General features: G+C 49.2%; 1 protein-coding gene and 2 pseudogenes across 4 annotated transcripts in view; 1 reads left to right on the top strand and 2 right to left on the bottom strand.

The window, feature by feature from the left end:
* Nucleotides 1–493: 493 nt before the first annotated feature.
* On the bottom strand, nucleotides 494–3593 carry LOC144162576 (uncharacterized; annotated as a pseudogene).
* Nucleotides 3594–5452: 1859 nt separating this feature from the next.
* On the bottom strand, nucleotides 5453–7534 carry LOC144162577 (uncharacterized; annotated as a pseudogene).
* Nucleotides 7535–11810: 4276 nt separating this feature from the next.
* Nucleotides 11811–27475, top strand: part of LOC144162578 (uncharacterized) — a 77385-nt gene continuing 61720 nt past the window's right edge. For all 4 annotated transcript variants that reach the window (XM_077693170.1, XM_077693172.1, XM_077693169.1 and 1 more), the window contains exon 1: nucleotides 11811–11943. The gene's annotated coding sequence lies outside the window, so the exon portion shown is untranslated. The remainder of the gene's footprint in view (nucleotides 11944–27475) is intronic.

Below are 27475 nucleotides of genomic sequence, written 5' to 3'. Positions count from 1 at the left end.
AGCAGGGGAATGCCTGCAGAAGTGGCTCTTTTTCAGGTCCACTCAAAATTAGCAGCAGACAGACTGCACCTGCTCACAGCCCACTCTGATAGTGTTCCAACCAAATATAATGGTCCCTAGAAATGTTTGCTAGTCTGCCGTCCCCGCGCCTTCTTTACGGGGAGGCTTGTCCGCGCCGCTGATGCACGCAGAGCGCTGCGCAGAGGGCGCTGCCAGCGCAGCGCCGGGGCAGCTTTTCTTTCCTCCATGGCCGGGGCGGTCGGAGCGAGGGCAGCCGCCGGTCGGCCTGCGCCGCGCGCTACTGCCGCTGAGAGCGGGCGCGCACCGGGTTTGCCAGCCACTCAAGTGGTGAAATCCAATGGCTCGAGGTACAGGGGTATTAAAAGTGAGTGAGTGAGTGAAACAACTTTATTGACGATCCGGCATAAAGGGGCGAACGGGTAGGGGAATTAAAGCGAGACACTAGCGTGCTCGGACGTCCCGGAGCAGCAACCTACTCGCGTCAAACCCGTGGGGGCGCCGCTTTCGGCCGCTGGCGTTCCAGGATGCTAAGCACGTGCTGGACCACGTCTCTTTGGTTGCCTAGCTCTCGGCTGATGATCTTGCTGCTGATGGCAGTTGGCATTGCTTCTTCTTGGTTACCCGGTGGTGGCGCACAGTCCCAGAGGAGGTGTATTTGGGTGGCTCGCGCCTTCTTGCAGTGTTGGCATATATCCGTGGTGCATACCTCGGGGAAACGTGCTTTGCCCAGACGGGGGTCCATGTGGCTTGTACGTGCAACTGCCGTAGTGTGGTTGCTTCGCTGCGTTGTAGGTCTCGGTGAGGCGGTGGGTAGAGGCGTCGGCTCGTTCTGTACCACTGCAGAACGTCGCCGTAGGTTGTGATGGAATACTCTTCGTCTTCGGCATCGGGTCGTTGCGGCTCCGAGGAATGCGTTGACGGAGACCCGCGGCTAGTTAGCGCGTGTGCCTCCGTATCTGCCTCCTCGTTGCGGTTAGGGCCCGCGTCCAGCTCCCCGGCGTGCGCAGGGAACCACTTGACGGTAACGTTGGTTTCCGGTCTTGCTAGCGTTGAACATACACTTGCAGTGGTTCCATGGACGTTGTTTGTAGCAAAGTTGACTATTGCCGGTTTCGAGTCGCTGATGACCGTGCGGCAATCCGGGATCGCTAGTGCCAGTGCGATTGCAAACTCCTCGGCTTGCGTGGGCGACTTGCACCGTATGCTTCCCGACGTTGTGAGTACTCCGGTGTCTGCTGCGATGACTGCTGCTGCGTACGTGTTTGGCCGGTGGGGATACTTCGCCACCTCCACGTAGTACGCGCGCGGATCATTGGCGTGACCCTTTGTGAGGGCCGTGGCTCTCGCCTTTCTTCTTTCTTGGTGTACTTGCGGATGCATGTGCTCCGGTAAGGGTGGGACCCTCAGTCTTTGGAGAACGTCCCGCGGTAGCTGCTTTGCTACCTCCGGGGTGGTCGCTGGCGCGTTGATTCCGATGCGTTGTAGTATCGTTCTTCCCGTCCTGGTCTGGGACAGGCGGTGATACTGCGCCGTTCGCTGGGCTTCTGCGATTTCTTCCAGCGTGTTGTGAACGCCCAACGCGATCATGCGTTTCGTGTTGGTGTGGGGGTATAGGCCCAGGGCCATCTTGTACGCCTTTCTGATCATCGCGTCAATCTTGATCTTCTCCTCCGCTTTCCAATTGTGGAACGACGCTACGTAAGAGATGTGGCTGACTGCAAACGACTGGGTGAGTCGTAGTAGACTGTCTTTTCTCATGCCCTGGTACCGCGTGGCCACCTTCTTGAATAGGCGGGTGGCCAGCGAGAGCTTTGCGTGGAGCTTCTGTACCGTCACGTTGTTGCTGTTCAGGTCCTGGAGGTGCAGCCCCAAAACTCTGAGTGTCTGCACGTGCGGTATCGGCGTTCTGTCTTGGGTTACCACGTTGATGTGCTGCGTTGTCGGGCGTCGCGCACTTTGCGGTGAGATCACTAGCAGTTCCGACTTGGTTGGTGAACATTTGAGTCCGGTGGGTCGTAGGTGTTCTTCCACGGCGACGACCGCTTCTTCGAGGGCTGCCTCGATCTGGCTGTCACTTCCTCCCGTTGACCACAGCGTGATGTCGTCCGCGTAGATCGTGTACTTGATGTTTCTAATGCGTTCCAATCTTCGTGCAACGCCTATCATGACGAGGTTGAACAACAGAGGGGAGATCACCGAGCCCAGCGGGGTCCCCGTGCTCCCCAGCTGCTTGAGCGGTAGTTGTAGTTCTCCTGCCACAAGCCGCGTGGTGCGGTTGGTCAGGAAATCTTTGATGTAAGGGAACGTCCTCTCCCCCATGTTGAGGTGGGACACCTGCCGAAGGACGGCCGAGTGGTGTACGTTGTCGAATGCTCCCTGGAGATCCAGTCCGAGCACCGCTCTGTTATCCAACGTGGGAAACTGTCTGTCCACGATTTCGTTCTTGAGTAACAGCATGGCGTTCTGGGTACACAGTTTGGTCCGGAACCCCAGCATTGTATCTATATATACGTTGGAGTCTTCCAAATAACGTTGCCATCTGTTGAGTAGGACATGTTCTAGCACCTTGCCCAAGCACGACGTTAGAGAGATGGGTCTCAGGTTCTCTATGCTGTGTGGTTTGCCCGGTTTGGGGATCAGGACCGTTTTCGCGGTCTTCCATTGTTGCGGTAGCTTGCCCGTCCGCCAGCACTGGTTGTTGTACTTGGTGAGGGCTTCGATTGCCGTGTCGTTCCAGTTCCTCAATGCCTTGTTGTTAACGTGGTCCGGTCCGGACGCCGATTTACAGTTAACTGTTTGTAGAACCGCTCGCACTTCCCATTCTTCGATGTCGGCATCCAGTCTCTCGTTGGTTGCCCCTTCATAGCTGAGGAGTGGGTCCGTTGGCGTTACGGGGAGATACCTGGCGTCCAGGCGTCGTTGCACCTCGGCCTCTCCCATTTCTTTGACGGCTTTGTGAATGGTCTTGTTCAGCGTGTAATGCTGATCTCCCTTGGTTGTCTGATCGTTGAGCAAGTGGCGTAGCAGGCGCCACGTCTTGCCTTTGTGTAGTTGACCATCGGCTTCTTGACACACCGCGTGCCACTGCTGTCTGCAGAGGACTGCGCTGTGATGCTCGATGTCTCTGTTGTGTTGTGCTATACGTTTGCGTAGCTTTCTGTTGTGGCGTTGACGTTTCCAGCGCCGTTTTAGCGAGTTGCGGGCTTCCATGAGGTGGGCTAGTCTGCTGTCCAGCATCGTAGCCTCCGGCTCCGCTTCTACCTTCTGAGTGGCGTATTTGGTCGTGGCGTTTAACATGTTGGTCCATGCTTCTATGTCTTCAATGGTTTCCGTAACGTTGTCTTCTAATTTCTTTCTGTACTCGTGCCAGTCGACGATTTGCTGTTGCTGTGGTCTTTGCGTGCTCTCTGCGATGGGTATTGTAATTTCGAGTATGCAGTGTTCACTTCCCAACGTCTCCCCGGTGTTCCGCCACGTGATGCCACGCAGTACCGAGGCCGTGCTTATGAAGGCGAGGTCCGGGTTTGTGTCTCGCTGCGACGACGTTCAGTTTCTCGTTGTTGCGTTGGGATCGTTTAAAGGGGCACTGACACAAAAATTTTGCATCTTGTTTTTTTTGTTGCGATAAGTAGCTAGTGACCTACTTATAACCTGTAGAAACCTCATTTGCTTCAGCGTGCGACGGTTGTTTAATTAGAGGCATTTTCAATGCGGCCAGTCGCAGTTTCGGTTTCAGCGAGTGCCGCGAAACGATGGATTTTGTGGATTTTGTGTGAACAAAGCTGACCACGTTACCGTCGGAGGGATATCACAGTTACAGAGCAGAGCCGCCGTAGCACTGTCGAATCCGCATCGACGGCAGTTTCTGCGAATGCCCCCTCGTACTGATCTCGTGAGGCGCCTAATTAAAAAGCGACCGTGGATGTGACGCAGGCGCTGCGAGTGCAAATGCTACCGCGGCTAACGAACGACGCGCGACGCTCGAGACGGTGGGTGGCAAGACGCGCGCTGGGAGCAGCCGGCCGGTCTGCCTACAGGTCCGCCTACAGATGTGTTCGGCTTAGCACTGCGGCGGATATTCGAGTGCCGCTCTCGTAAGCGGTGCAGATGACAATTTTTAATGCAACCCGTCATGGCATCATTAACTCCTTTCTCATGTAAGCCACCATGGTCGGGACTTGGGGACAATGTCGTGCAGCGGTAACAAGCTATCACTCGAGCTACCTGCGCCGGCGTGGGCCACTTCGCGGCCATGGCCGCCGCCTGCACAGCGACCGTGCGGCTTGCTGAGTGGGCTTTTCGTGCCTCCGGCGCGTTTCCGCATCCAATGGTAATAAACAGTAATAGAAACAGAGTGCCTGGAATCGCTGTAGAACTTTGGTCGCGGCCAGCTGCCCGATGAGCTGACGCAATCACGGCGCCTGCGCCGCCAACGATCGGGTCGTTCGTTCTCGAGAGCAGAAGCTCCGCCCTCCGGCCCTCCGATTGGAGCGGCGAGCCGGCAGTGCGGAAGCGGCAAACACAAACTCGTGACGTGTTTGGATGTTGTTTATTTACACTTGCGCGTGGTCCTCTGCTGGCCGCTCGGTTGCGTTTCGCACACTTCAAAATTGATTTTAAATATGTTCTAGGCTGTATTCACCGCTGATATTTTGCAGATGATGTATATGTGTTCCCACCAATCTATCTCCGAAGTTATCTCGCCTTCAAAATTTTGTGTCAGTGCCCCTTTTAGCAGTAGGTAACCTGCGTCCATTGTTTCGTCATAGAGGCTGTGGCCCTTCGCCGTCGTGTATGGATACCGCCACGCCGTATGTTGAGCGTTGAAGTCACCGCCCAGCAGGGTTATGTTGGATCCCGCGAGCTTTTGCGCTTTGTGCACAAGAGTGCGGAACATTTGCTGGAAGTGCTTCGGATTGCTGTACACGTTGATTATAAAAGTGCTTTCACGGCGCTTGTGCTTCCCAGTGACGATTTCGACCGTGGTGTGCTCGAGGGCACCGTTGGGTAGCAGCTCGTGATCTATTGAGGTTAGATTCTTCTTTACCAAGGTGCGGACCCTCTGCCCTGCTCCTTTCCCAACTGTTCGTGCGCTGGGGGGCCTCGCACAGGATCTGTACCCCGGTAACGTCGGTGGGGTTTCACTGTACGTTTCTTGTAGTATTATAACGTCAGGTCTCTTTGCTGTATGTACTGTTGTAACGGTGCTTTTCTCCCCTGTATGCCGTTGGGATTCCATTGCCATATGAGGAGATGATGCTGTTGTGTCCGTGCTCTGTTTCTGTGGGTAGCGGTGCCTGTTGCCGTTGTCCCGTCGATTATTGCGGTTGAGTGAAGGCCTGTTGTGGGATTAGTCCTGACGCCGTAAGCGCGTGTATTATTGCATCCAACGTGGTCTGTATTCCTTGTATGGTAGACTGCATCCCGTCGATTATTGCGGTTGGGAGAAGGCCTGTTGTGGGATTAGTCCTGACGCCGTAAGCGCGTGTATTAGTGCATCCAACGTGGTATGTATTCCTTGTATGGTAGACTGCATGCCATGTACGGTTGTCACCAACGTGTCGAGGCGTGCGTTGGTAGCATCGAGGCGATCGTTAGTAGCCTTGATGGCTTGGCTCAGGGTGTCGTAGTTGGCTTTCATGGTCTGTACTAGTCGATCTTGACGTTCTTCTAGGCTGTACAGCCTAGCGTTGACTCTTCGTTCACGGGCGTATTCGAGCGCTCGCTTCTTGAGTGCCGGTTCGCTTGTCCTAGCAACGTCGATCGTTTCGGGTTCTGCGCTGTTAGCTTCCGTAGTAACTGGGGCTTGTACCTCCATGGCTGAGTTTGCGTTGTTTTCCTTTGGCGTTGGGGGTCTTCGTTGAATCTGCGGCGGCGACGGCGGCGGTGGCGAAGTCGCCTGGTGCTGCTGCTGCTGCTGCTGCTGCGCGTTGATGAGTTGGTTCAACTTGGCGCTCATCTCTTGCATTTGAGCTCTCTGTTCGGCGATGCATCACTTGAGCTGGTCGTTTTCGTTGCGTAGTGACTGGACGGTGTTGCCCTTCGCTTGAGCTACTTGGTTGAGCGTATTGCGGTTCGCCGCTTGCGGGGTGATTGCCGGGGCCCATATTATCACGTTGCCCGGTCGCTGCTGGTTGCGGTTGTAATTCATGTTCTCGCTGCGCTTGCCGTCGGTGCTTCTGCCGCGGCTCGCCGAGCGTCCCCTGCTTTTGTCCCGCTTCCTCGAGCGGCTGCGTCTTCTCTTTGATAGATGTGCTTCGTTTTGTTGTTGCTGTTGTTGCGGTGGCAGCTGCGGGAAGTCTTGCGACTAAAACGTTGACCCCGCGTTTCTGCGCGCCCATCTGCGCTGAGTAACTACGAAGGGCACCTTGTACTTGTTCGTACAGCCTTCCGCGCCCGTGGCGTGGGCTCCGTTGCACAGCTTGCAACGTGGCTTGCACCGCGCCTCGTGGTCTGCCGCCGGGTTAGGCGCACCACACGCAAAGCAAATCTTGGTTTCCAGTGTGGGGCATACGTCGGCTCGATGGCCGATTTTGCCGCATGTCCTGCACATGTTGTGGTGTTGTCTGTATAATCCACACTTTACTATAATGAAGCCGTACTTTATGTACTTGGGAACCTTTGTTCCTGCGAACAAAATGACGATCGAGGTAGTGTTTCCAATCCTGTGCGCCTCGAGGGCCTGCGGGTTTGCTTGGTTAACGATATTTTCGTGCAGATCTTCGGCAGTGTTCTCTACTGCGATGCCACGGATCACTCCTTTCACTGTGCCGTGTGGCGCGGTGCAGTAGGCATGCGTTTCGTAGTTACGGCCCCCAATGTAGAGGGAGCGTACGCTTGCGTAGTAACATGCTCGTTCTTCATCGGGCGTGCTGATCACGATGATGTTCTGCGTGGGGGTAGTACAGATCGTATCTGCTTTCGCTGCGGTCTTGGGAACGTTGGCTGCCGTTATGACTGCGGACATTACGATGTCGGCTTCGAGTCTCGCTAGCCATAGCCCTTCTCTCGGTCGTATTACAATCTTCTGCTCTTCCCGCGGCAAATTCAGCGGCATGCGGGACGCTTTGGTGATTCTCGCTATCATGCGTTTTGCGTGAGCTTCGCTAAATTGCGAAGTTAGCTTGCTGCTTTGGGTAACTTCGTTAAGCTGGGGCTTATTAAGTCGTTGGCTTACTTGTTCTCCGGAGATTTTTCATCCCACGATGTCGCTTGGGTGTAAGTCCTTGCCTCGCACCGCGACGGCGATGCGGCCGGTGCTGCGCAGCACCTCTTGGTCGTTGATCGTGTCGGTGGTCGTAGTGTCGTTGCCGCCAGCACAAAAGTCCATGTCTTCCGTAGCAAGGGCCGTAAAACGGTTGTGGGAAACGGCGTTGAGCTGCGATGGGGCCGAAGCCATCTTCGGCGATGAGGAGTCGAGAGTCGAGGCGTCGAGCGGGGCCGGGCGGCCGGCGCAGCTGCGCGCCGCGGCCGTACTCGTGCTAAGCCTAGGCGTGGTCCGCTAGGCCTAGTGTCGCACAAGTGAAGAAAACGTCGAAACTTGACGAAAAGTCCGTTTGACCGGGACAAAAATGGTATCCATCGAGTCCAGGGATGTTCACGGACAGTGTAGTGATGATTTCCAATCGGTTGGAAGCAATTAAGGCCGCACAATTAGCGAAAACTGCGGAGCCCATGCGGAGCACGTCTGCTCAGCTCGGCGACCGGAGCGCCCCCCCGGGATTAAAAGAAATACGAACAATGGAGCACACAGCTTCCGCCGCATGCCGCACCGTCTGGCTGCACTGTCAGTAAACTGTGCGCATGCGTAGTTCTTTCAGAGCGTTTGAGAGTGTGGCCTACTGTTAGGGGAAACGCTTGATAAAGAAGCGACGCCAGTCATTCATTCTAAGGCGTCTTGTTATGCTCTGTCGCCACTGAGCATCCTGTTATATACTATATTCGGGAGCCAAGCGCGCAGCAGGCTGATTGCAGCTAGCACAATGCTCTTCAGCGATCGTCCTGTTTAGTGGCGACGCAGCGTGAAAAGGCGCCAAAAAAAAACGACCGGCGTCGCTTCTTGATCAAGCATTTCCCAAGAATGTAGGGCTACACTCTCAAACGCTCTCGAAGGAGTGCGCATGCCCGCAGTTTACTGACCAGCCAGACGGTGTAGCCTACGTCGGAGGCTGTGCGCTACGTTGTTCGAATTTCTTTTAATCCCCCCTGTACATAAGCTCGCAATTTAAGGTGGGATAGAAATAATATTAGACTGCTTAATTTCGCGGCCCGGATTTCTCGCGAATGGGGCTACAGAGCCTATTTGTGGCCGCTGACCTTCGCGAGTGAGACCGAAGGATGAAACCGCAGCAACGAGAGTAGGCGTTTCACTACCGCCGCTGGTACCATTATTTCGCGCAATGTTGAGGCAGTGAGATCACGTTCAAACAGAGCCCAGCGGCACCACACGCAGTGTTTGTTCCAATTAATTGTGAAAACTACTGGGTTATCCCCGATTGTCGTGCATTGAAGGTGGTCGGCATGTAGCCGGCCAGGCTAGCTCGAGAAGAGGGAAAAAAGCTGTAGGGAAATGCTTTACCAAAACAAAAACTCGCTCCTAAATACTTCGAGGAGGGGGGGAGAGGGGGGTACAGCAACAGGCACAAATAAAATGATTGGCCATAACACAAATATTCTCCCCTGGCAGAGACACAAATATTATCCCTTGTTGCTTACCCCGCGTGCGTCTGGCGCTTCACTCCGAGTATGGGGGCCATCAAAATGAAGCCCTGTGCAATGAAGAATGCAAGCGCAGTTACTGTTTGGCAGCATGATTTCATTAAAAATAAGTTTCGCGTGCCCCTCAAGTGAGCGAATTTTTCAAATCATGGAATTCACAAAAATTACAGGCGCGCAAAATAAAAGGTTTGATAGTACCCCTTTCTGCATGTTGACTGAATTCGAAAGGGCCAAAAACATCGTATGCATGGGTACACACGTCATATATTTTTATTCGGCAATAATATTTTACAGACATTCCCAACTGTGGAGGCGGTGAAACCGTGCGATGGGGCCACATTATTGAACGATGGGAATTGGTCAGATCCCGTTCAAGCTAAAGCATATATTTGACTCGCAAACAGAGAGAAATGAGGATGGTTCCGAAGTGCCACAACAGAATTTGCGGAGCGCTCACTCACCACACAAATGGTTTCTCACGTTTACATATCCATTGCAGTGTACGGCGGGGGTACACAAACACGCTTGTTTGTTAGGCAACAAGTCGAAATTCCGCGTAAGGTGCCCCAGTTAGCACAAGATGACGTTCCGGCAGTGTTTCCGATGCCCTCGAGCATGTGTGGAAGCCCTTTGCCCGGAAGAGGATATAGAGGACGTTCTGTTCTCTATAGCAACACGATTGCGTGGTTTGGCTCTATCGTTCATAAAACACGAAAACGTACTCCCATCAATTCATGCTTTTGTAAAGAAAACTCTTCGTATTTGTAGGAACCAATTTATTTCGCTAGTGTGTTATGCAGACAGAAACGAAGCGAGGACAAAAACGCGCAGTTAAAATTGGCTCACAGCGCCCAGACCTACGAAGGCAGCACGACGGAGCGCCGTCCGCCGCACAGCTCCGCACGCCGGCACTGGCCGGCCGCGCTCCTTAAAAGCTACTCATGGTATTTCCAACAACATAATTTAACTAATCAAAAAAGGGAGGAGCGGGGAGAGCTGTTTTGAGTGCTTCATATGCACATGTTGTGTTCACTTACTCCTAGAAGACTCCACCCTAGCATTTCCAATGATACTGGAGTTGCTGTCTCCAGGCCCATTGTAGCTACCGTTAGAAGAAGCCTGGGCTGGATTATTGTTTCAGCCACTGCCTGTGGTTGGCAGTTCAGTGCTGGCTGAAGAGGGAATCTGTCTTGTTTCCAGTGCCAGCAGGTGCCTGTTCAGGCTAGCTTGGGTTCCTTGTGCTCTTGAAAACTCTGGCTGCTCAGTGTTCGCTGCAATCCCTTCAATTATGTCAGCCGTTGTATCCTCTGGCTCTGGGTCTCCTGCAAAGTGCACCAAATAAAAAATTCCATTGTAATTTCGGCACTTACGCTCCCATCTACAAGAGTTACAAGTTAAGAAAACTGCTTAGCGATAATTAGAATTGTAGGTATTTAGTCGACAATGCAGCACACTATTTGAATGCAATTCGTCAATCTGCCTGGTTCTTTCTACACCAGTCCACTGCACATCAGTTAAAAAAAACCTTCCCAATGCGAATGTTTCGGCGAGTTGATAACCAACGTTTGAAGAAATAAAAAATGACAACACGTCCGCTTCGGTCGCCTTTTTTCCTTTTTTTTTACGGCGTTCTTTTTCTCCAACATTGCGCTTCACGCGTAGTTCCCAAAGGTATCAATTTGCAAACTGCAGAAATACATTTGTTATAACCGACAATTGCCCAGTGCACGGCTGGTTACAGAAAGGGCTCGTCACATTTATGGCCTTTTAAAGCTTCAGAAACCACAGGTTCACGATTGACAATGTTACTTACATGGGCCGTAGCACAATGCCGGTGACGGCGGGTAGTTGCCGTTGTCGGGGTTATTTTGGTCGCGCGCCTAATTTCGCGGCGCATTAACTTCGGTGTGCTGAGAGGCCACCGACTGACCCTTCTTACGCAGCAGCGTATAGCCACACTCTGTGGCGATGGCCCATACTTTCGTCAACAGTCGGACCTTTCCACTGTAATCCTCCTCTGTGCGGGAACTTTGAATAAAACAAGCGCAATGCATCAACGCAAATCGGTGTACCAGATACAAGATGCAAATTTGCGGGGCGGGGTAACCACATGGCAAAGTTGAGCCCGCGTATTTCAAGCTTTTTCAACATGGCAAACGGGTGTGTATTTCCAGAATGATGCTATCTGTTAGCCGTAGAAACGTGAAGAAATGATGTGGTGGAAATAAGCCCTTAGTTATGTTCGCTGTGTCTTCGTCCACGAACTGCCGCAGCAACAGCTCGAGGCGCTCCCGCAGACCTAGCACACTGAACTGCTTTCTTGAAGCTATTTTTATGTGGGCGCAATTGGTTGGCCACTTGAATGGCGTTTTAAAAGGGTTGGCGCTTAGCACTTCTCTGAGGAGGCAAACGTCATCGTCGGAAGAAAATCGAAGGCGCTACGCTTTCTCCCGCTCCTGCCGCCGCAATGTTGCCTTCGGAAGCGCGTCTCGCTTTCCGTGATTTTTCTAGCGTGGCACGCAAGCGTTTTAACGTACGCTCGCTATTTAGCGGAAAAATCGTACGCATTACGAACGTATTCTAAGAGCAAAAATACCGTAGCGTACTGCGCATGCGCAGTGCAGTGACGTAAGAAAATAACGTACCCTATTTCTTAACGTAGTCCTCCGTACAATATACTCAAACTCCCTTGTATTGCAGGATTGCCGCTTCTACGGCCTCGCCGCTAAATTCTACCGAGTCGTTTTTTAACAACATGGCCAGAGATGCAGCAAAACGTCATCTTCGGACACACTTCTGGTGCTGAAATGCTGCTGCAAGCGTTATCTTTTATCCGCGTTCAGAACGACGTTAGTCGTGCGCAGCCGCGAATAGGGAGGACAATCTAAGTGTACCACAGTTAACCGACTAAAACCCGTAAACAACAAAATATCGGCGCCGATGACCCGTCGCAGTGTAAACAAACGTTACGCGGTGCGAACTGACCAATCATCACGGCGGCGGCATGGAACAATGGGAGAAAAGACTGGCGATACTCTGTAACCATATGTAGTAACATCTAGCGTCCCCCAGCGGCGTCTCGAGAACTTCTAATTTTCTGAGGCGCGCGCACATTAGACATTTCTTCGTGGTGGTGCTCGTGCGCTGCAACTCGGCCTCACTGAAGACTAGCTTGTGCCTAATATACTGGAGTCAGCTGTCAAGGTAAGACAAGCTTATTTTTTGGGGTGTGAGCTCAGTATATAATAACCCAGGAATACGGGGACAATTTTTTTTTTAATACGGCGTGCCAAGGCTCCTTCCAAACACGGCCAGTGTAACCAGGTTATCTAGACAACCGGGTGCGAAGACGAGGCTTAACTAGCTTTACTCTTCTTGCGGCCGCTGGATACGTTTTTGAAGAGATGCAAGGGAAGATGGCACAGTCGGCAGGGCCTTTTGTCGGGACAGGAAATCCTAATTTCATAGTTCACCCACTCTTCGCATGTCTCTTGCCGCAAGCGCTACATCACTCATCCCCCATCCTTTTCCCTGGTCTTCCATTTTAGACGCCAATGGTCTCACGCGGGTATAATAAACATGGCGACTGCGGATTATTTTGTCTGACGTGTGGCTTACAGCCACTCAGTATCTTGATCGCCGAAATCCGCTCTCTGGTGATTGGTTTCGGCGGTGCGTCAGCAACGTTGCTTTTATTTTTCTCCTTTGTGTTTGAGCCTTCCAGAATGGCGTGTAGAGCAGCCGAATGCATTTTTTAAAGACAATAGTTTTTCTTGGGCTACTTATGCCCAGAATTTTCGTCTGTCTGTCTGTGACTCGATTCAACCACCCAGCCAAAGTAAAACAAGGCTTGCGCAATAGTCTTGCATAGTTACATCTAAATATACCCGTCTAAGTCCGGTGTAATGTTCATACTTGTCACCATTGTTAAAAAAGAACAAGAAATCACGCAAATACAAGACAAAAACTTATTACAGAAGTTATATTTGCATTGTTCCTTTATAAAAAATCATACATGCCTGATTTTTGCGAAATTGAATACTTCATCAACTGCAGAAAAAAAAATCACTCCGCCGTCGCCTGCTGTCGCCCGCGCAACTATAGCTTCTGCGCCATTTTAAGAAATTAACCGGCGACAATTACGAAAGGTTCAACTAGATAGGTTCCACGTTCTGCTTGGAACGCAGGTTGAGTAGGGCAACCTGGTTCTATCAACGTTGATGTAGGGCGCCTAGATTCAGGCGCGTCTCCGCCGTACGGCAGCCTTGGCATCGAGACACCCGGCCTAGAGCAGCGAAACGCGGTAAATGTAAAATGATTTAAGGAAAAATTTCGCGTCTTTACCTTGGGAGGAGCGCGATGCAAGAGGAACAACATGAGACGTGAGCGGGAAAGCGAAGGGAGGCATTTACTTTGCAAAAGTCGCTAAAGACTATCGCCTTTTGTCGACATTTGCAACGAAAGGAGCAGATACGCAGCCAATTTTTTATAATTAGAAAGTGAGGCGCCCTCGGCACGCAAGCGCGTGCACTCTCTCGATGATGTCGCGCGCTGGTTTACTGGCACGAGCTACGCTCCGTAGTTTCCAGGTTTACAGTTGTAGCAGTGGCGGTCGCTGATAAGAAAGGCACGATTCCAAGCTGCGAGAAACCAGACTCGCTGTGTCGTCATCCCCTTGCGATTGGGAGACCGTCGAACGCTGACCCTTTCCCGCAGTTTTGAATGGTTGAGTCATAGGGGGCCCACATTTGCGACGAAGTTTAACTTGTTCTTTGTGGCTTTGTTCCCTGTATTTTTTTTAATAACGAAAGTTTCCTCTTCAGCATAAAACGGTGGGGGCGAGTGTGTAAAAATGTACGTAAACCGGAAGTTTTGACTCAGAAAGTCTAAAAGGCTCTGGTGATACTGCCCAAAGAGCCAGCGTCTATAGTTTGGCGGTCGGCCTGGGTTGAGTCCCACACTATTTAGTACTTGCTGTCCGGAACGTTGGGGGCCACGGCAAGTCCACAGAAGATGGTGAATATCTGCGGTCGATGCCGAAGTGGAGCACAAGGTACATGTCCGGCCAAATGGATCCCGTCGATCCGGAGGCCAGGTATGGGGGACAGCTGGTGTAAGGGCAGCCCCGACGCGAATCCTTCGTAGCGCCACCTCCTCATGGCGGGTGAGCCCACCAGGGAGGTTTGATCCACAAGGTGGAATAAGTGCGCGTGTGGAGCACCGAACGTCTTCTTTCATCATCATCATCATCATCATCACTAGCCTATCTACGCCCACTGCCGGGCAAAGGCCTCTCCCATTAATCTCCAATTACCCCGGTCCTGTGCTATCTGTGCCCAATTTATCCCCGCAAACTTTTTGATCTCATCTTCCCGTTTAACTTGCTGCCGCACCCTGGAAGGCTTGCCTTCTGTAGGGATCCACTGTTGCCCTTAATGACCAGCGGTTATCTTGCCTTCGCATTACATGGCCTGCCCACGTCCATTTCTTCTTCTTAATCTGTACTAATATGTCCTTAACACGCGTTTGTTCCCTTACCCACTCGGCCCTCTTCTTGTCCATTCATGCTACCCCTATAATTTTCCGCTCCATTGCCCGCTGAGTCGTTCTCAATTTAAGTTGAACCCTCTTAGTGAGCCTCCAAGTTTCTGCCCCGTAGGTGAGCACCGGAAAGATGCAGCTGTCATACACTTTCTTCTTCAACGACAATGATAGGCTGTTAGTCTTACATTGGTCTTCTTTGTCGGTGACCAACTTTGACATTGCGCCGACTGAAAATAAGGGCAGTGGATGCGCCGTGGGAGGTATACGAGTCGCGGCATCCGCCTGTTTCTGCTCAGGGGTCGGCGTGCTCTGGGCGCAAGTAATCTCCACTGTGAAGCTAAGGGTCACAGCCTTCGCGTGGATTGTTTGGGACATGGGCAATGGAAGTTCCTTCCGGAGGTCTCGGACTGCTTCCATTGAATCAGTAAAGATGTTGACAGGTTGTATTCAGCCGGCGGTTTTACAACGCAGCTGTATAGCTCTACCCCTAACGGCTGTGTCATGTTTCGTGTGCGCCAGCAGCCCTCCTTACGTAAAAACATTATTTATTGCGAATGCTTGGTAAGTTTCGCTCAGGCTGAACCTCATCTCAAGTTTTATCTGAAGCTGAACTTTTTCAAGGGCTGTTCCGCGGGATATGCCTTACTACTCATGCACTGCATTTGGCATTATAGGAACCGTATTATAGGGACCTTATCGGGTTACTCAAACTTCTGAAGAACCTGAAAACTAACGCTGCTTCCGGCCCAGCCATTGTGCTGCCGGTCACAAAATAAATCCTACCAAGGGAGGGGTGCGCGATAACTATCGGAGCGGCACCTTCCGGCCGAGCGCCTACTGGGGAGATAGCTGAGGGAGCATGCGTGTTCCAGTCTAGTCAATGTATCTGTTTCATCGACCTTGGCCGCAGCGATTTGTTTCTCTTGAATGTGGCACCCGGCAGAGCCAGGGGAGTTAAAGTTCCTATACCTTGCATGGGACGCGATATTCGCTCGCAGCGCCGGACAAACCCCTGGTGTTTGGGGACGGTACTAAAAAAATGGCGGTGCGTTGCAGACATGCACTGGGAGACTGCATCTTGATAAGGTCTGAAAAGGCGAGAGTGGGGAGAGGGGGGGGGGCAATTTAGCGCCAAATTTAATTGGTACGCACATGAAATGTTAATTGAGCGAGTGGAAGATATTCAGATGGCCAGCGCACGACCTTGTTCCTGTTGCGCAACCCGCCACATTATCAAAAGGGCAATTATTTCGTTCTGATTGCATGAAGTTTTGCGCGTCCACTTCTTCTTGCAGCACTTATTCTAAGTGCGACGTTGTTTTCGTTTATTAGTACGCACAATCTAGACAAGAAAAAAGAGTACAGTTATTTTATTTTTATTACCTAAATGTACCATTCATACAGTAAAAACACAACATGGATATTTTACGCTTTTAGACGCAAACAAAAGTGCACGGCACATGGCCTCATGCTAATAACTAGGTATCCCGCCAGTGCATATCTGTCCAAAGCTTTGTCTGTCCAAGGTCTGCTTAGTCTCTGCTGGTGAAATGGGCAGGACACAGCTGGTAGCTGCTGTAGATCTGTCGAGGTGGTAAATGAGCCAGGTCTTGCCGTCTCGAACAATGGAGCCAAACGCGAGATCTGGAACATCAACAAGCACGTTTGTATACTTGGGTTAGAATGAATACTAGCTTTAATGCCGCTTTCAGGCGAACATAGTTTTGAATGAAAACTGGCATCGGTATTAAACGCTGTCTGATATATTACGAATGTCTCTTTCTTAAATTGATTTCGGCTACAAAGACGACTCGTGACAACACCAGTCGTAAAGGCAAATTTTAAAATAAAATCAGCATTTATTATTAAGAGACGCGGATACGTGTTTTTACTTGTGCGATCATAATGTTCCGTGGCAATGACAAACCTTTCCTCCTAATCCAAAATACATTTCTTCAGACAAAAGCAGCCATCCCACACCAGAATCGCTGAGCAATTATTCATGCATATAAACTTTCGCGCACTATGTATTCCTCAGGTATCTCTCGGGCCCTGCAGTAAACCGGTAGTATAAACCTTATTTAAAAAAACTCTAATAAATTACTAGCACAAGTTAAGCCTGCATTGTCTAATTATTTATAGGCTTATAGCTGTAACTGCGCTCTTGTGATTATATCTCTCTTGTACTTAAAAAGCTGAAATTCGAAGCACGGAACTGAAGCGAAAATTATCAATTACAAGTGACGGAATTATAGTTATGATTGTATTATAAACATATACAGTAATTGCTTAGTTTGTATAATTATTGCTACAAATTTATTCTGCTATGTTCCATTGATTCATGTGAACAGAAAATTCAGAACACACAATTGAAACGCAATAAAATAATTTATGCAGTCACTACTTAGTTATTAACATAGAGCTAACAACACAATATGAAAATACGGTCCCACCCTTTGAGCCATAAGTGCATGGGAGATGTTTTCCTCCACCTGTGAACGTAAATAGGGTCATATTAATAACGGAAACAATAATACTGATAATAAGTATAATAATCACAATAATATTAATAATAATAATAATAATTACGACGCAAGCTACGAAAACAAACTAAATGCAGGCAGTCAAAAGTTAATAAAAAGAGTGAAGATAAGTTCAAACTGTTCCATTAGTTATTGTATATGTTGCCTCATATACATTTTGCTGCATACCGTGCATTCACTTGCTCTAAAATGCAAAGCACACGATCGAAGCGCATTAAATCAATAATGTACGTATAAACAAACGTGTGTAGCTAATAGACATTGCATTATTACCATATGCTCTGCCACGCATTTCTTGCATAATTCAAGAGTGAATGAAGACAATCGGGTTGTAATAAATAAATAGTGCACGTGTATGCTCACGTAAAATATAAAGCTACTGCTGCAACCGCACCCTGCTATCTCGTGCAAGCATATAAGCAAAACGAGCAGCATGCAGATCGTACCTTTCGTCCGCCGGGATCCAAAAGAATTTTATGCGGCCTGGCGTGAAGAATTTTGACACCACTCAGTACAGAACGATCCGTGATGACGGCGCGAATCCGTTCATGCGTCTGCTTCCATGAAACGCACTTTACGGTGGTAAAAACAGCCCTCGAAACACCGTGGATCGTAGCATGGGCGCGACAAGAAACACCCCTTTCCAGCGGTGCGAAGTAGAAAGGCGCGGTTCCCGTTTTCCCCTCCGGGTGGCGTTCGTATTTTCGCAATCTCGAACTGCAACTGTTAGGTTCACTTGCATATTAAAAACTCCGTAATTAAAAAGTAACCTGATAAGAAATATAAAATGCAACAACAACGTTCATTTATGCTCGTATGTAGTACAGCCCCCAAACGTTAGGATCGCTGCAGTCACGGGACAGAAAAACGGCGGAGTTTCATCCCCCTGGCGGAGCCGTGCGCGGGCTCTCAGCGATCGGCACGATTTTTGGCGGTGGCCGATAGCGCGCAGCATGCGCTTACGTGCGCAATGGCGTCGTTCATCTTTGCGATATGTTGACGAGCACTCCTTTTATTGTCATCTCACTTACTTCAGAAAACTGGCGTTCAAGGAAGTCTGGGATAATGAACCAGTGCTGGTTATGTGAACAGTATGCCGTTGATATCACGCACTGAAAACAACTGGGATGGTTTGTTCGCTTCATAAATAGGCGATACAGCGAGTGGTTTAATACAAGCCGATTAGGTGTGTGTCATTTTGTATTACCTCGCGAAATCGTTGGAAAGCGATTCGTAAAGAGATACTATTTCTGGACGGGAGCGAAGGCGTTCCCATTCCCCTGCTATTCCATTCCACAGTTCGTCAGCCGTGCTACCACAGTCATTTCTTTTGGCGAGGTACATTTTAGATGCGACGCATCTTTTGCTCTGGGGTATGTCCCTCCTGCATCGTCGGCGTCCGCACACCACCTGCGCATGTGCAACTCTCCCCCGTCCTTCTCTCCGACAGCTGGCACAACACTCTCACTCTGTCTCATTATCATAAACAAGAGCTGCGCGCGCGCGCTTCGCTCCGCTCGCGTCTGCTCCGGCGCGCAAGTGCGCGCATGCGCGACTCTCCTCCGCTGTCTTCTCTCCTTCAGGCGCTGTGAATATAAAGCGGGTAGCGCGCTTGCGGCGGTTCAGTCAGCGCTCGCTCTCGTTCGACTCCGCGTGACTTTGCTTGACGACTCCGTGCTTGACTTGATTCTTCCGATGAAGACGTGATGGAAGCGACGTTGCCTTAAGCGTTTGCGCTGAACGCCAATTGAACCCCCCGATGAGTCGCATCACATCAGGGTTCCCTCGCGGGAAGATGGGCGTAATTTTTCATTATTCCCCAGATATTCTCGATGGGATTCCGGTCTTCCCCGCACAGAGGCCCCCTCAGCTAAAGCCCCGCGTGGCCCTCCAGGAGAGCGCTCACTGCTCGTGCTGTGTGGACAGGGCTTCGGCCTTGTTGGTAAAGGAAGCACCCGTCCACGAATGGGCCATCGACGACGTAGGGCAGAGGAGTCGCAGTTATGGCGTCGCAGTACAAGAGAGCGTTGACTATTGATCGCGGGCTTGCTTGAATGCCAGTTTTCTGTATAGCCAATAAGATGGCAATAAAAGGAGCACCCGACAACATATTGGAAGGATGAGCGGCGCGCGTTAGCGCGTGCCACACGTTATCGCCCGCTGCCAAATTTTTGCCGCTCGCTCGGAGCACCGCGCACGGCGCCGCCGGGTGCCACATTCAAGAGAAATGAAGCGCTACGGCGGAGATCGACAAAACTCCCATGCATAGACTGGAACACGCATGCGGCCTCAGCTATCACGACAGCAGGCACTCGGCCGGAAGGCGTAGCGCCGATAGTTATCGCGCACCCCTCCATTGGTAGGATTTATTTTGTGACCCGCAGTACGCTAGTGTTGCGCATCGGCTCTATTTATCTTGTGTTGTTATACAATTTTCTCTAACGTATTGCATTATTCCACAAGACTCGACAGTGTAACATTGTCCCAATGCACAAAACCGGCCCACGTAACTCGATCCTTATCAAAGTATAGACCGATTTCGTTGAAAAGCGTATGCTGAAAGATTTTAGAGCACATGTTATTTAGAATTTTTTTGTCACCTTGAACATTACCTTTCTGTAGATTATCAGCACGTTGTTTAGGGTGGAGCGTTACTGCTCCGCTCAGCTAACAAATTTTTCCATTACGAGTTCCAACCGTAATACAATGACCATAAACCGACTGCATAATACTAGATTCTCCAAAAGCCTTCGATAAGGTTTGTCATGACCTACTTACGCGCAAACTGCTTTTTTTCTTGGATTATCTGAAAATTTTTCTTCAATAGCTCTGGTGCTGCCTCAATGGGGGCTACCAAAAAGTGGTCAGTTGAACCGAATCGACGACAAGGCCTGTGTCTTTTGGCGTTACTCAGGGGTCAGTGCTGGGGCCATTTCTATTTCTGATATTCATTATTGATATAGGCCAAGACATATTCATTATTGATATAGGCCAAGACAGAGTTAAATATAATGCTTTGTGCAGACGGCTGTTTTATACAGAGATATTAGTGGCCATTCTAATAAAATAGCGCTACAGGCAAACTCGGGCAAAATTTGCTATTGGTGCTCCCCATGGTTTATGACCTTGAATATCACTGAGTGCCAATACATTCGATTGTCTAGGAAACACGGGTCGCTCCCAGTGGAATAGCGTTTGAACAATATGGTTAGCCCGCAAACAACCGAATGTAAATATTTAGGAGTAGGGGTGTGCGAATATCAAATTTTCGAATGCGAATATCTAGCTTCAAATATCGAATCGAATAATAAAAGGGGGACGTGGCTGCCAAATCAACTTATTTTTTTTATGTTTGATGACAATTGGCACAGCAACTATAAATGTTTTTGTAATAACACCATAACATTTCAAAGTAATATTGTGAAAACTTTTTATTTATGAAATTTGTTTTCTGTTCACCTTGTACCGAGCTTGAGCAGGTTATAAAACATGACAAAAAACTTGTTCGAAGTCCTTTGCATTCCCAAATCAATAGACGAGGTCGTGACAGATTTTTTTTATTAAAACATTTTTTTTAGTTCTCAGTTTTTTAGAGGTATATGTACAAAAGGCATATTCATGAACGACTATTTGAGTAAAAAAGTTCACAAAAGGTAAACCTGAAAAACCAAGAGTGTGACTACCGCAGCTGTTCATCAAGGAATGTAACGCAAACAACGAATCAAAATACACCTAGCGGTCACGAAGCAATCACTGGAACAAACGACGTGCGTGGCAAAAAAAGACCGTCTTGAAAAAACGGCTCCCGAGGTTGCAACATAGATATCATTGATGAAACGTCGCTAGGGTTGTCGCCTTTTGTGCTCTTTTGAACACGGGGCTTCTGGGATGCCTTGTCTTGAAATTGGAGTGCCTTTTTGCAGCTTTTTCTTTCCATAAAACATCATTTTGAGCTCCTCGGTGGTGAATACATAGTGCAGTTTGCGGAATAAACTGAGGAAAATAGCTTTCTATGCAAATAAGATTAGCTGCATGGCTGCCTGTATTGCACCTGACAACTTCCCTCTGCAGTGTTGTGACTACGGCAACAAGTGAAGCACTCTTTTTGATTACTTAAATTTGAAACGTTAGTTGACTTCTTTTATGCTCTAATTATAATCTTGCCTGGAGCAGCAACTTTGTACTCGTACGCGCAGGTGTTCATTGCCAAACGTTTACATACCACAAGGATACAAACGAGCTACTTTGAAGATTGCTATAATATTCTGCGTAACCACAACTTCAATGCATGCAAATTATTTTTAGTACTCTTGACATTTAGGGCAACAAATATTCCTCGCAGCACAACTAATATGCACTAAACCATAAATGTATGCATTGGTCAGCATAATTTCCCTAAAAATTCAATTTGTAAATGCTACGAAAGTAAGGTAAATTTTAACGCATTGGTAATAATAATAATTTCCCTAATAAAATTCAATTTAAAAAATGCTATGAAAGTAAGGTAGATTTTTAACGCCGTCAACCCGTTTTTATTCCGAACGCAGACCTGTTTGCATGATTACTTGAATTGCACGGGAAACATTGCGCAAGAAAGCGATATGGCTCGCCCGCATTGCGGCACTCATATACCGCAACACGCCATACTTTGGCTATCCCTGAAATGGCACTTCAGGTCGCTTTTAAGACTAAATTTGACGTCACAGGAACTCATTACTTCTACTGGCGCTCAGTCGTACCCGTTTGCGCAGTCAGGCGATGCTCCAGCGCGCAGCGGCTATGCCATGCGCGCCGCAGCTTTCGACGCATCTCCCGTTTTAGCGTGTAAGCATCGCAAACCAGACGAAAAGTTGACTTCGCGAACCACTGTTCTCAAACACGTCACCAGCACAGGGATGGTCCTTTATACATGCTGTTTTGGCTACATATACTCCACTTAAGTATGCTCGACGGTACTCCAGGGGCTATTTATTGCACTCAACGTAGAGACTGTCGATAGGGGAGGCAAGTGGCAAGTCTGAGGCCCAGATTGTGTACTGGGTCGAGTGAGGTGAGGACAGACTGGCGGGCTGACACATACACGATACAGCCATAGTCAAGATGAGACCGAACTACCGAGCCATAAATTCTTAGCATACATGTGCGGTCTGCACCCCATGACTTGTGCGACAAAATTTTCAGTATATTCAACGAATGATCTAAGAATTTGTGCTCGCTGTGTACTGGAACGGTACATCCTTAATTTTTATATCAGTGTTGGAATGCATACCTCGTTTTTGCATAAAGCACACACATGCACACTTCTCGGGAGAAAAACGAAAGCCATTTTCATCCGCCCATCGTTGTAACCGATTTACCGCAGTTTGGACCTGCCTTTCGCAGATCGAGAGGTTACACGAGCGAAAAGCGATCTGCAAGTCGTCCACATAAAGGGAGTACATGACTGGCCGGGGAATAACCTTTGCCAAAGAATTTATCTTGGTTGCTTTGGTTGCTTGGGAATCCGTCCAGATGTCTAGGGGATCGCAACTTTTGCAGCTGTAAGAAGTTCCTCACAGATGTAGGTATTTGCCTCATCAATGAACATGCTGCTGTCAAATCGATCAAAGGAAACTAACTCCTTAAATCTTTCCCAATCTGTCCTCTCGAGCTTCCATCGGGGTGAACAGCTGTTGAGGGAAGGAAGGGTCTGCACTTCGCGCAGCAAGGCAGGAAAGTGGTCACTTCCATACGGATCATTCACAGCACTCCACTCATAATCCATCTGGAGGTCCGGCGACCCAACACAAAGGTCTAGAGCAGAAAAGCTTCCATTGCGTGCAGAAAAATGCGTCTTGTCTCCGTTATTGAAGACAACTAAGCTGTTGGTATTAACCCACTGTTCAATGAGTTTTCCCCGGCTGTCTATTCTTTCACGTCCCCACAGGAAGTGATGAGCATTGAAGTCTCCCATAAGAATTATTGGAGCAGGAAGTTGTTCAACGAGGTCATTCAGTTCCTGTAAGGACGAATGATCTGATGGTGGCAAGTACAGTGAAACAACAGTGACAAGCTTGTTAATATAGACTTGTGCTGCTACAGCCTCCAGCGTAGTGTTAAGTTGTATAGACTTGAGAATTGTGCCTGGTGCCACAGCTAAAGCCACGCCGCCTGAGGCGCGAGTGCAGTCTTCTGTCTTTCCTAAGGAGGTGAAAATTGCGAAAGATTTTGTCATGTCTTTTCGTTAAATTTGTCTCCTGCAAAGCAATTATTTTGGGATCATATATGTGTATAATTGCGTGAATATCATCTATATTGTGCAATAACCCACGACAGTTCCATTGGACTATTTGCGCCATTCGGGTGTCTTCTAGAGTTGTTTTTTGGGTCAAGTAGGTGTGGACAAACATGCTCGCAGAGGCACGAAGGCACACCTCCATCTGCTCCCCCACCTCTCACGCACTGCCTTCACCTACGTGAATACCATTACGGGGACCAGGTGGTTTTCCCCGGCCCTTTGGCTTCTTTCGAGGGTCGGGGGGGTCCCCAGGTCGTTGCCGCCCAGGGGCAGCACCTGCAGCAGTACCACTTTCTGAGGGCGCCCTCCTCTGTGGCACGTCGACCGTCACTCGAGGAGAGGAGGTCGATGGTGTCGCAGGGGCGGAGCCTGCACCGTCTTTTGGCGGCTTGGAAGTCACACCACTTTCTTTGTTGGCTGGTAGCTTGGCTGCCGGCTTGGCTCGTTTAGGGGGCTGTGGCTCTGTGCAGCTCGCCTGCGTGGACTGCGCCAGTGCCGGTAATTGAGGCAGCCCCACCCCCTGACGGGCTACCTCAGCAAAGGACCCTTTCTGAGCGAAGGCCAGGCGTCGTTTGGCCTCCGGGAAGGATACATTCTCTTTTATCTTGATGGCTAGCAGCTGTTTCTCCTGACTGAAGCCCGATCACTTCCTGGAGTATGCAGGGTGTTCACCGCTGCAGTTCACACATTTGACATCTTCTACATCACAGGCGTCATTTCCATGTTCGGTGCTAGCACACAGTGAACAGGTTGGTTTTCCACGGCATGACTACTGTGTGTGCCCGTACCTCTGGCATCGGAAGCAGCGCCTTGGGTTTGGTACATACGGTCTCACACGTAGATTCAGGTAGCCTAGGTGTACATTGTCGGGTGAAATGGTGGAGTTGAAGGTGAGAACCAAATGTTTCGTAGCAATTTCCTCATCTTTCCTGCGGATCTTTATTCTTCTCACAGCAATAACATTTGTCTGTTCTTCTTTGAACCCCTCCAGAATCTCGTCTTCAGACACATCCATCAAGCCTTCGTCCGACGCTAGCCCCAACCTAGTATTTAAGGTGCGGTGGGCAGTTACGTGAACCTTGTGTGTTGCTAGCTCTTTCACTGACAGCAGGGCATCTGATTGAAATTTCGCTTGGACCTCTACAAGTAGATCCCCGGTCGGCAGCTTTTTAACACTGTATCTTGGTCCAAGTAGATTGCTCAGCTCTCTGGCTACGGCAAACGGCGACACTTTCCTCAGGGGCTTCTGAGGGTCGTCAGATTGCATCACCAGAAATTTAGGTAAGGTCGCTTCAGTGGTGAACGATTAATGCTCGAGCACTGCGAGGTATTACCTTCGGTGCGACCCCGTTTAGGAGGGCGATCAGGGTCAAGATTTTTCTTCTTATCCATGAGAAGGGACATTATCGGCAGCGGTGCTGGTCGCCCACCACGGAGCCCAACAAGGGAACGTGACTTTGTCACGCTAACCATACAGCGCTAGTATATCCCCATGACGTCTAATCAAGTCTGATTATAATCACAGGGTTAACCCTTGCCACCTGAGGGGGAAAGGAAGAAGCTCAGGAAAAGAATAGGTGACAGGACAGGGATGGAAAGGTGACAAAAAAGAGAAAGGAGAGAGAGAAAGGATAGGAAAAGGCGACTAGCTGATTTCCACAGGGCGGGTCAGTCCTGGGGTGCCGTCTGCACAATGCAGGGGCCGGAGTTGCGTGTTGTTTCAGTTGAGGGGCCGTAAAGGTGCAAAGACAACCTCAGCGTCAACACAGCAACCAGGATTCCTTTTTCCTTGGACACGGCTAAGCCACGCACAGCTGGGGCGTGGGTGGGTCCAACCCACATGGGCTCTGGGTCCGCGGTGGCGCCACTACCGTCACCTTGAAAACACAAGGTGCCCCTGCGGGGGCGTGCAGGTTATAAAATGCTTGCACGGTTCGTCTGCTTCAGTTATAAGAAAAAAATAACGCATAATCATGCCATAATCATGACATTTCAATTTTCTTTCAAGAAAAACATAAAAGATCTTTATTACACTGTACAAAATTAGCACGTATGGAAATAGGTACAAAATATTCGTGGGGACTACATGCATTATGATTTTCTTTATGCGTCAAAAAATTGACTTTACCGACTCACGTACATATTCACGAAAGTGCAGCGAGCACACCACTCTCAACCGCAGCTGTCCCGGCGTCTTATCAAGTAGACACGGGTTTCTGCAGAACTGCACCCAGGATTCACGCCTGCAATTTTATGGTTGCATTGTTTAGGCAAGTGTCGCAACAGATAAGTAAACAAAAACGGTATGAATGCAAAACAAAGCGACGGCAGTAAGTAAAAACACGTAGCAAGAGAGATGTGGCAGCGGCGCAGCAATGAGCAGCACAATACAGTACTGCGATGGAAATATTGCTTGCGCACGCAAGCGCGGGAAGCAACAATCACTACACGAGCTGTAATGCAATAGAGAAGGCACTGAAACAGACAATAAAGAGAATCGTTTGAATTCGAGTGGCGCACAATACTTTTGCTATGGGAATACGCTGAGAAGTCCTAGAGTATCTGACACTACTTGCTCCGAGCCAAAGCTGAGGTGAAATCAAGCGATAGCTGTGAAATAACATAAAGCTTTAAACCCAGTCTTTCTCAAAGCACCAAGACGTCCCCTTACGCAACCCCCCCCCCCCCCCCCCCCCCCGTGCACGTGTTAACAGTAATATAGTTTTGCGTTACCTTGTGGAAACGAGAGAAAGACGGTGCAGTGAAACGCCACGCGTAAGCAAGTTGCTGTTGCAACCTTGTACAGCACATCGTTTCCGTGGGTACCGAGGAAAGCGCTCCGAGCCAACCGTTGGCAGCATGGCCCCGTAAAACGCCCTGCCCGTCGGGCACGGTTCTAAACGTGTTCACCGGCGATACAACGCACCTCGCGACTCCACGCAGATCAAAATTTAAGTTCACACCAAATTAATCCAAAAAAACGAATGCAAGTGCGCAACACCAAAACACACGAGGGGCGTTTCCAGCAGACTAACTTTACGCGTGCCTTTTCGGACACTACAAAGACAGCAGCACAGAGCAATGGCATGTGCTATTATTCTTCAGAGGTCACTACGAATAAGGTTTTTAAGAATGAATAACATTTTTATAAATTTTTGCACAACGTGCCCAAATAAATGTGATTCAGAAATAGATATCTTTCGTAAAATATAAATATTGTTGTATTGGTGAATATGCTTGTTTTTTTGTTATTAGTGTTTGTTCCCTGCACACCATGTCACGTTTCAGTCGCCACTCCCATAACTCCCCGTATTGATGGCGCTGGCGATAGGTTTTGATTCGCTTTTCGCCCGAAGCTTTGCTACCAGTTATATTTACCTTGCCCAAACTGGCAGTTTCCAACGAGCATTACTCAAAGAACTCGCTTGGCTGTCCTATCCTTTCTTTGCGACGGAAACGTTTTCGCACTTGTTTCCTTCGTGACTTATACGTGAAAACACACTACTGTTAGCAGAGATATATATTTACAGCCCTACGCCCTACGTATCTACTTGTCGCCACCGGGAATTCAAGATAACAAATAGCTGCGCATACCTCAATTTTTATGAATTATTTCATTTCTCGTTCCATCAAGCATTGTAATCCCCTAGCACATCACGTCATGGGAAGGATAAGCGACGAACGATTTTTTGAGTCGTTAGCCCATCATTTTCTCAATGAATAGTGCTGTGTGTTATCGCTTCTAAAAACATTGTAAAAGATTTGTGTGGTGTATGCTCTGTTTTAGGCCTTGTTTGCAGTCTTTACCACATAACGTTCCATTCGTTTACTGTGTTTCGTATGCTTGCTTGTTATCATATCATTTTTTGCTTGTTGCGTTCTAACTTCTAATTCTTTCTCTGTTCATCTTCTCCCCTCACTGCAGCATTCGAAACTGATAGGCGCAATTCTTTTTGCCGTGTAATAATCCGCCCCCCCCCTCCCTATTGTAATGCCCTGCGGCAAATGGATACGTATTGAAAAAAGTAAAGTAGTAGTAAAGAAGAGACATAGCGCAGCTGGCTATTAAAAAGACTCGCAATTACGGCTAGTCGCATTCACTTGTAAATATTATTTCGCACTGAAGCTGTAAACATTTTGCTATTATGGTCCGCTGTGAATACATGTCCTTTTATTGAACCAGAAAGGCAACAGTAAACTACAGCGACTCGCGTTTTCTCACGGCTATTCCAAAAAAAATATGCTTGGGTAACTACGGAAGTGCGAGCAGATTTATTACAAATAACATCAATTCGCTGCCCTAAGCTATTGCAGTCGCTTACCACAAAGCCGCGGTGCGAGGGTAAGGCATGGGCGCGTTCCTAATTAATGA

Source organism: Haemaphysalis longicornis, unplaced genomic scaffold (genome assembly GCF_048455015.1).
Source record: "Haemaphysalis longicornis isolate Haplotype H1 unplaced genomic scaffold, Haemaphysalis longicornis Haplotype H1 scaffold_12, whole genome shotgun sequence".
Lineage (NCBI taxonomy): Eukaryota > Metazoa > Arthropoda > Arachnida > Ixodida > Ixodidae > Haemaphysalis > Haemaphysalis longicornis.
This window is presented reverse-complemented; position numbering and strand designations above follow the sequence as displayed.